Here is a 9,118-nt window from a genome sequence, read left to right as displayed (position 1 = left end):
ACCTTATGTAACGGACATCTGGGTATCACTCGCACCACGTAAGTTTTGGTGGCCCTCCCTTCCTCACGATATGTGTGCTTTACATGATGTCTTGTGTAGTCTGTGCCCAGTCACGCACCCATTGCACTATCCCTGCTGGAAAGCTACAGTCCCTGCCACATCGCCCCTGGACCTACATTGCAACAGACTTCATCACAGACTTACCTGCCTCTGAGAGAAACATGGTCATAATGCTGATAGTGGACAAGCTGTCTAACATGTCGCCTCATTCCTTTTCCTCACTTGCCTATGGCCTTGGAAACCGCAGAAGCCATGTTCGCTTATGTATTTTGCATATTTGGTCTACCAGAAGAGATCTGATCATGGTTCCAAATTTACATCAAGACTGGAGGAAGTTTTGTAAACTAGGAATATAACTATGAATCTCTCCTCTGGTCATCATCCCCAGTCGACTGGGTAACTCAAGAGGTCGGAAGGTTCCTCAACCAGTGGTGTACCTCACAAACTGACTGGCACAAATTCCTCACATGGGCGGAATACGCCCGCAACTCGCTCACGCACTCCTCCACTTGGCTCACTCCCTTTGAATGCGTCCACGGTCATCTAAGATGCTCCTAGTCTGCCTGTAGTGTTGAGGAATAGTACATTATTAAAGCAAGTGACAGTACATTATGTAAAAAACAAACAAACAAACAAAAAACAGTTAAATGAGTCATATAATGAGGATTTGACAATTAAATAATGCTGTTTGAAATGCCACCTGCATAGAAGTATTACTGAAATGATTCTCTTAAGAGTGTGATCATGTTAATTTATCAAAAAAAAACCTCTATTGGATTTATTGGTTCTAAATGTACTATTTTGTCAATTGCACTAGTTTTAAACTGTACAATTTACAAATTGTTCTGTAAAGTTGTTTACATGGTTACTGTATTGTCAGAATATCTCAGCAAAAATCACAGGTTCTAGGTTGTGTTTTGTTTTTTCTTTGTAAAAACAACATTTTTTATTTTCTACAGCGTGCGTTTCAGAAGTGGTCAATCAACTATTATTTTTAGCATTTATCATTTACTAAACTATAGTCTTGTTTAGATTGTGTGCATTTTCCTGATGCCTCACGATTAGCGTAGGCATATTCGTTATACATTTGGCTTTCTTTTGGCACATAGGAGAGCTGGTATTCACAATGAGAGTTCAAGGCTGCAATGCCTTACCATGAACTACTTGGTAGCTTATTCTGTTACCATCATACATTGTTAACGGGCACAGTCATTCCACTGAATTGGTGTGTTGGCAAAGGACCCATTATCTTGGCCACTGTAGTGGAAACTATGCCAAAATTCACACATTCCATGTAAGAAAGCTCTCAAAACAAATGGGGTGGTTTATATGCACTGACTTGATCAATGTAAGGGCAGGTTTTTTTGTTTTGTTCCCCCCCCCCCCTTTTAGTTGTACTACAACAAACAATCTTCCAGAAATGACTGACTGACTTGGGGCAAACATGATTACACACCACAATCAATGAGGTCTTGCCTGACCTTCCAGAGATGATGAAGGATATTCTAGAAGAGACCTTCCATTCCCTTGGGCTGGCGACATATGATTTTCAGTTCAAGCCTGCAAAGTCCTGGCTGCGTGGGAGCTGAGATAGTAGGCTGCATTCAAGAGAAAGCTAAAATATAAAAGCATTCACATTGTATTCTTACACAGAAAATTATTTATTTTATTTGCAGCCTAGGCTCCTGAAACCAGTAGCACTTCTGTTGATGCCTCCCCAGGACCACCTGCATTCTTGCAGTCACTTTCACCTACAAGTTAATTCTCAACCTCGTCCAACAGCTGCCAAAACCCTCATACAGAATGGATGGATACCTTTATGATCCATGGGCTACATTCCCAGACAAATTGATGTGATCATTCGACAGAGGAAAAAAACCTACCTAGACCACGAATTAGAAAGGAAGCGATCTGGATTGTAGTGTGTGAGATGATGTCCAAGACTTTATGCATAAATCAAAGGAACTCTACTGATGGTGGCAAAATATCCTCCATCTGTGCAAGACAGAATAGAGATGTGATTGGGCTGGATGAATAAATGGAGATATTGGCTTGGTGCTAACACAAAATAAATATGTGAAGGATCTACTTCATTTAGAGGCTGAACAAATTTAACCTTACCCCTAATATCACCAACTACCAAAAACAAGGACTTCAATATAATTTTTTAAAAACTGATGCAGTAGAATCTTTTTAAACTTGATCTGGTGATAGCCAAGGGCCGCCATTCTCGCAGTCAAACTTGCCCTAGAGCAATGGAGACACTGGTAAGAAGGGGCTGAACACCGCTTCTTGGTATACACAGACCATCGAAACCTAGAGTGTCTACGGTCAGCTCGATGACTCAATCCAAGACAAGCTAGGTGGTCTCCCGGTTTAACTTCACTGTGTCTTACAGACCCGGTTCCAAGAATCAAAAGGTAGATGCCTTGTCACAGATCTATGACAAGAGAGAGACCATCCTGCCTAATAGCTGCTTCCTAGCTCCCATACGTTGGCGCTTCCAAGACGACCTGGAGAATGCTCTGAAGGATGACCCTAGCCCAGAGGAATGCCCCCCAGAAAAACAATACATTTCAGCTTCCCACAGAGGAACATTACTAGAATGGGCTCATACGACCTTATGTAACGGACATCTGGGTATCACTCGCACCACGTAAGTTTTGGTGGCCCTCCCTTCCTCACGATATGCGTGCTTTACATGATGTCTTGTGTAGTCTGTGCCCAGTCACGCACCCATCGCACTATCCCTGCTGGAAAGCTACAGTCCCCGCCACATCGCCCCTGGACCCACATTGCAACAGACTTCATCACAGACTTACCTGCCTCTGAGAGAAACATGGTCATAATGCTGGTAGTGGACAAGCTGTCTAACATGTCGCCTCATTCCTTTTCCTCACTTGCCTATGGCCTTGGAAACCGCAGAAGCCATGTTCACTTATGTATTTTGCATATTTGGTCTACCAGAAGAGATCTGATCATGGTTCCAAATTTACATCAAGTCTGGAGGCAGTTTTGTAAACTAGGAATATAACTATGAATCGCTCCTCTGGTCATCATCCCCAGTCGACTGGGTAACTCAAGAGGTCGGAAGGTTCCTCCACCAGTAGTGTACCTCACAAACTGACTGGCACAAATTCCTCACATGGGCGGAATACGCCCGCAACTCGCTCAGGCACTCCTCCACTTGGCTCACTCCCTTGGAATGCGTCCACGGTCATCTAAGATGCTCCTAGTCTGCCTGTAGTGTTGAGGAATAGTACATTATAAAAGCAAGTGACAGTACATTATTTAAAAAACAAACAAACAAACAAACAAACAAAACAGTTAAATGAGTCATATAATGAGGATTTGACAATTAAATAATGCTGTTTGATATGCCAACTGCATAGAAATATTACTGAAATGATTCTCTTAACAGTGTGATCATGTTAATTTATCATAAAAAAGGCAATTGGATTTATTGGTTCCAAATGCACTTTTTTGTCAATTGCACTAGTTTTAAACTGTACAATTTATAAATTGTTCTGTAAAGTTGTTTACATGTTTACTGTATTGTCAGAATATCTCAGCAAAAATCACAGGTTCTAGGTTGTGTTTTGTTTTTTCTTCATAAAAACAACATTTTTTATTTTCTACAGCGTGCGTTTCAGAAGTGGTCAATCAACTATTATTTTTAGCATTTATCATTTACTAAACTATAGTCTTGTTTAGATTGTGTGCATTTTCCTGATGCCTCACGATAAGCGTAGGCATATTCGTTATACATTTGGCTTTCTTTTGGCACAGAGGAGAGCTGGTATTCACAATGAGAGTTCAAGGCTGCAATGCCTTACCATGAACTACTTGGTAGCTTATTCTGTTACCATCATACATTGTTAACGGGCACAGTCATTCCACTGAATTGGTGTTGGCAAAGGACCCATTATCTTGGCCACTGTAGTGGAAACTATGCCAAAATTCACACATTCCATGTAGGAAAGCTCTCAAAACAAATGGGGTGGTTTATATGCACTGACTTGATCAATGTAAGGGCAGGTTTTTTTGTTTTGTTTCCCCCCCCCCCCCCTTTTAGTTGTACTACAACAAACAATCTTCCAGAAATGACTGACTGACTTGGGGCAAACATGATTACACACCACAATCAATGAGGTCTTGCCTGACCTTCCAGAGATGATGAAGGATATTCTAGAAGAGACCTTCCATTCCCTTGGGCTGGCGACATATGATTTTCAGTTCAAGCCTGCAAAGTCCTGGTTGCGTGGGAGCTGAGATAGTAGGCGGCATTCAAGAGAAAGCTAAAATATAAAAGCATTCACATTGTATTCTTACACAGAAAATTATTTATTTTATTTGCAGCCTAGGCTCCTGAAACCAGTAGCACTTCTGTTGATACCTCCCCAGGACCACCTGCATTCTTGCAGTCACTTTAACCTACAAGTTAATTCTCAACCTCGTCCAACAGCTGCCAAAACCCTCATACAGAATGGATGGATACCTTTATGATCCATGGGCTACATTCCCAGACAAATTGATGTGATCATTCGACAGAGGAAAAAAACCTACCTAGGCCACGAATGAGAAAGGAAGCGATCTGGATTGTAGTGTGTGAGATGATGTCCAAGACTTTATGCATCAATCAAAGGAACTCTACTGATGGTGGCAAAATATCCTCCATCTGTGCAAGACAGAATAGAGACGTGATTGGGCTGGATGAATAAATGGAGATATTGGCTTGGTGCTAACACAAAATAAATATGTGAAGGATCTACTTCATGAAGAGGCTGAACAAATTTAACCTTACCCCTAATATCACCAACTACCAAAAACAAGGACTTCAATATAATTTATTAAAAACTGATGCAGTAGAATCTTTTTAAACTTGATCTGGTGATAGCCAAGGGCCGCCATTCTCGCAGTCAAAGTTGCCCTAGAGCAATGGAGACACTGGTCAGAAGGGGCTGAACACCCCTTCTTGGTATACACAGACCATCGAAACCTAGAGTACCTACGGTCAGCTCGATGACTCAATCCAAGACAAGCTAGGTGGTCTCCCGGTTTAACTTCACTGTGTCTTACAGACCCGGTTCCAAGAATCAAAAGGTAGATGCCTTGTCACAGATCTATGACAAGAGAGAGACCAACCCGAATCCAGAGACCATCCTGCCTAATAGCTGCTTCCTAGCTCCCATACGTTGGCGCTTCCAAGACGACCTGGAGAATGCTCTGAAGGATGACCCTAGCCCAGAGGAATGCCCCCCAGAAACACAATACATTTCAGCTTCCCACAGAGGAACATGACTAGAATGGGCTCATACGACCTTATGTAACGGACATCTGGGTATCACTCGCACCACTTAAGTTTTGGTGGCCCTCCCTTCCTCACGATATGTGTGCGTTACATGATGTCTTGTGTAGTTTGTGCCCAGTCACGCACCCATCGCACTATCCCTTCTGGAAAGCTACAGTCCCCGCCACATCGCCCCTGGACCCACATTGCAACAGACTTCATCACAGACTTACCTGCCTCTGAGAGAAACATGGTCATAATGCTGGAAGTGGACAAGCTGTCTAACATGTCGCCTCATTCCTTTTCCTCACTTGCCTATTGCCTTGGAAACCGCAGAAGCCATGTTCACTTATGTATTTTGCATATTTGGTCTACCAGAAGAGATCTGATCATGGTTCCAAATTTACATCAAGTCTGGAGGCAGTTTTGTAAACTAGGAATATAACTATGAATCTCTCCTCTGGTCACCATCCTCAGTCGACTGGGTAACTCAAGAGGTCGGAAGGTTCCTCCACCAGTAGTGTACCTCACAAACTGACTGGCACAAATTCCTCACATGGACGGAATACGCCCGCAACTCGCTCACGCACTCCTCCACTTGGCTCACTCCCTTTGAATGCGTCCACGGTCATCTAAGATGCTCCTAGTCTGCCTTTAGTGTTGAGGAATAGTACATTATAAAAGCAAGTGACAGTACATTATGTAAAAAACAAACAAACAAAAAAAAACAGTTAAATGAGTCATATAATGAGGATTTGCCAATTAAATAATGCTGTTTGATATGCTACCTGCATAGAAATATTACTGAAATGATTCTCTTAACAGTGTGATCATGTTAATTTATCATAAAAAAGGCAATTGGATTTATTGGTTCCAAATGCACTTTTTTGTCAATTGCACTAGTTTTAAACTGTACAATTTATAAATTGTTCTGTAAAGTTGTTTACATGGTTACTGTATTGTCAGAATATCTCAGCAATAATCACAGGTTCTAGGTTTTGTTTTGTTTTTTCTTCATAAAAACAACATTTTTTATTTTCTACAGCGTGCGTTTCAGAAGTGGTCAATCAACTATTATTTTTAGCATTTATCATTTACTAAACTATAGTCTTGTTTAGATTGTGTGCATTTTCCTGATGCCTCACGATTAGCGTAGGTATATTCGTTATACATTGTTGTATATTGCGCAAATAAAATCTTCATTTAACAGGGAAATGTTTCATAGCCTAGAATCACAAAAGGTCTCATTCCAGCCCTACTATGGCGCTCAGGAATAACATTAATGCAGCCGCAGTTTTGAATTGTCGGTTGAACTGTTGCTTCGTTTATCTTAAAGCAACGTTTTTTTTTCACTGACGGCATGTTAGTAAAGTGTTCAGCAACACTTTAACTGATAACACATGTTAAACAACTATGTTGAACAAAACTGCCATGAAATCGTTACATCAGCGCCTCGCTTCATAAACAAGTGGTCATTTCAAAGTGACAACCGTGTGCTAAGGCATCGCGTTTTATCGCTCCTTCAATCTGGCGTTCATTTCCCAGAGGAGAGGAGCACTACGACATAAGGAAAGCAATCGAGGACGAACAATTCATAAAGGTATTATGTCTACACATTGTCCCCCGTTAGAATTCGTCACATCGAACAAGCTCGTAACAGCAGATTCGCTGTTTGGCGCACACAATAACTGAACACTATTGTTAAATTAACATTATTGTTAATGAAGGCCAGGTGAGATGGGCACCTCGTCTCGGATTGTGTTCAGCTATTTAAAGCCCGGTTCGATTCAAGGAAATAGCTAGTCTTCCTTATTATCAGTCTCTCTAAACTTTTGTTTGGCTCTAATGGATGCATCAAGAGTCTCTGTGTTTGTGCTCCTGATTGCTGTCCTTAGTCTTGGTAAGTGTATTTTGGTGTTTCCTTTTTTCTTATGTGTTTCAGTGGATGACTTCTCCTGATAATCAACTTGACCACCCATCTCATGTTGTAGTATTAAGTTCTCCAGCAGAGCGACAGCAGCGAGGTGAAACTGGCTTGTTGCTATCACGAGTGATCAGAGACCACGAAGGTTTGAGTGCTCTTGACATTACGGTGTCTTTTTGGGATTTAACTACCAGGGCTCGGATGACCACTGTAGTTGTATCTGCAACTTATTTTGGCTAGGGTTAATGTCTACATCTTGCAGCTACCTGTGTCGTGTCTGTTTAGATGCTCATGGTGACCTACTTCAGCTCCAGGATGAGGAAGGTGGCAGTTCAGCTTTTGAACGTTCTGTAGTGGTGAAGGGAGGAACTAAGGGTGTTTGAAGGTAAAGTGTAAGCACTGGAGTGCTCCAGTCTGTTTTGGAGAACCTGTGTAGTAGCAAACCACTCACTCATGTGGGTGTAATCCTCCAGGATTTGAAATGGTTCATCAAGGAATGTTCTGCTTTCAGGTGGTGTGAGTCTAAGGGATGGCGTTCTCTGCAGCTATTGCCCTGTGCTGTGAACTTGCAGCAGGCCACCAGTACATGCCATCTGAATTGTCATGTGGGTCTGCATGGTCACAGGCTCTGGCAATTGAGTCTACCCTGCAAATGGTTTCTGAATAAATGTTCTCAAACTACTGGTCAACTTGCTTTCTTTTCCCAAAGACAAGTTTGCCTGGAGTGGTCTGGATCTTTTAAAAGCAGTATTTAAATTCCTGATTACATGAAGCCTACATTCCTGCCAATCTTGACTTAAATGGACCAAAAGACAGGTGAATTTACTGTTAATTCAGCTTGAATGAGTGGGGTGGATGTGTAATATGTCTGTATTTTGGAATGGAAGTACAGAAAGCTGGCTTTCTTTTGGCACAGAGGAGAGCTGGTATTCATAATGAGAGTTCAAGGCTGCAATGCCTTACCATGAACTACTTGGTAGCTTATTCTGTTACCATCATACATTGTTAACGGGCACAGTCATTCCACTGAATTGGTGTTGGCAAAGGACCCATTATCTTGGCCACTGTAGTGGAAACTATGCCAAAATTCACACATTCCATGTAAGAAAGCTCTCAAAACAAATGGGGTGGTTTATATGCACTGACTTGATCAATGTAAGGGCAGGTTTTTTTGTTTTGTTTCCCCCCCCCTTTTAGTTGTACTACAACAAACAATCTTCCAGAAATGACTGACTGACTTGGGGCAAACATGATTACACACCACAATCAATGAGGTCTTGCCTGACCTTCCAGAGATGATGAAGGATATTCTAGAAGAGACCTTCCATTCCCTTGGGCTGGCGCCATATGATTTTCTGTTCAAGCCTGCAAAGTCCTGGTTGCGTGGGAGTTGAGATAGTAGGCGGCATTCAAGAGAAAGCTAAAATATAAAAGCATTCACATTGTATACTTACGCAGAAAATTATTTATTTTATTTGCAGCCTAGGCTCCTGAAACCAGTAGCACTTGTGTTGATGCCTCCCCAGGACCACCTGCATTCTTGCAGTCACTTTCACCTACAAGTTAATTCTCAACCTCGTCCAACAGCTGCCAAAACCCTCATAAAGAATGGATGGATACCTTTATGATCCATGGGCTACATTCCCAGACAAATTGATGCGATCATTCGACAGAGGAAAAAAACCTACCTAGACCACGAATGAGAAAGGAAGCGATCTGGATTGTAGTGTGTGAGATGATGTCCAAGACTTTATGCATAAATCAAAGGAACTCTACTGATGGTGGCAAAATATCCTCCATCTGTGCAAGACAGAATAGAGACTTGATTGGGCTGGATGAATAAA

At 41.8% G+C, this 9,118-nt stretch overlaps 1 long non-coding RNA gene across 1 annotated transcript; it reads left to right on the top strand.

The window, feature by feature from the left end:
* Positions 1-7,153: 7,153 nt before the first annotated feature.
* Positions 7,154-7,933, top strand: LOC145658446 (uncharacterized). The gene is made up of 4 exons (XR_014124015.1): positions 7,154-7,250; positions 7,342-7,419; positions 7,560-7,659; positions 7,786-7,933. It is a non-coding gene; the product is annotated as an uncharacterized LOC145658446 (long non-coding RNA).
* The last annotated feature ends 1,185 nt before the right edge of the window (positions 7,934-9,118 follow it).

The sequence above is a fragment of the Electrophorus electricus genome, chromosome 6, assembly GCF_041902795.1.
Source record: "Electrophorus electricus isolate QZ-2024a chromosome 6, ASM4190279v1, whole genome shotgun sequence".
Classification (NCBI taxonomy): domain Eukaryota; kingdom Metazoa; phylum Chordata; class Actinopteri; order Gymnotiformes; family Gymnotidae; genus Electrophorus; species Electrophorus electricus.
The sequence above is the reverse complement of the archived record's forward strand: the minus strand, read 5'-3'. Positions and strand labels throughout refer to the sequence as shown.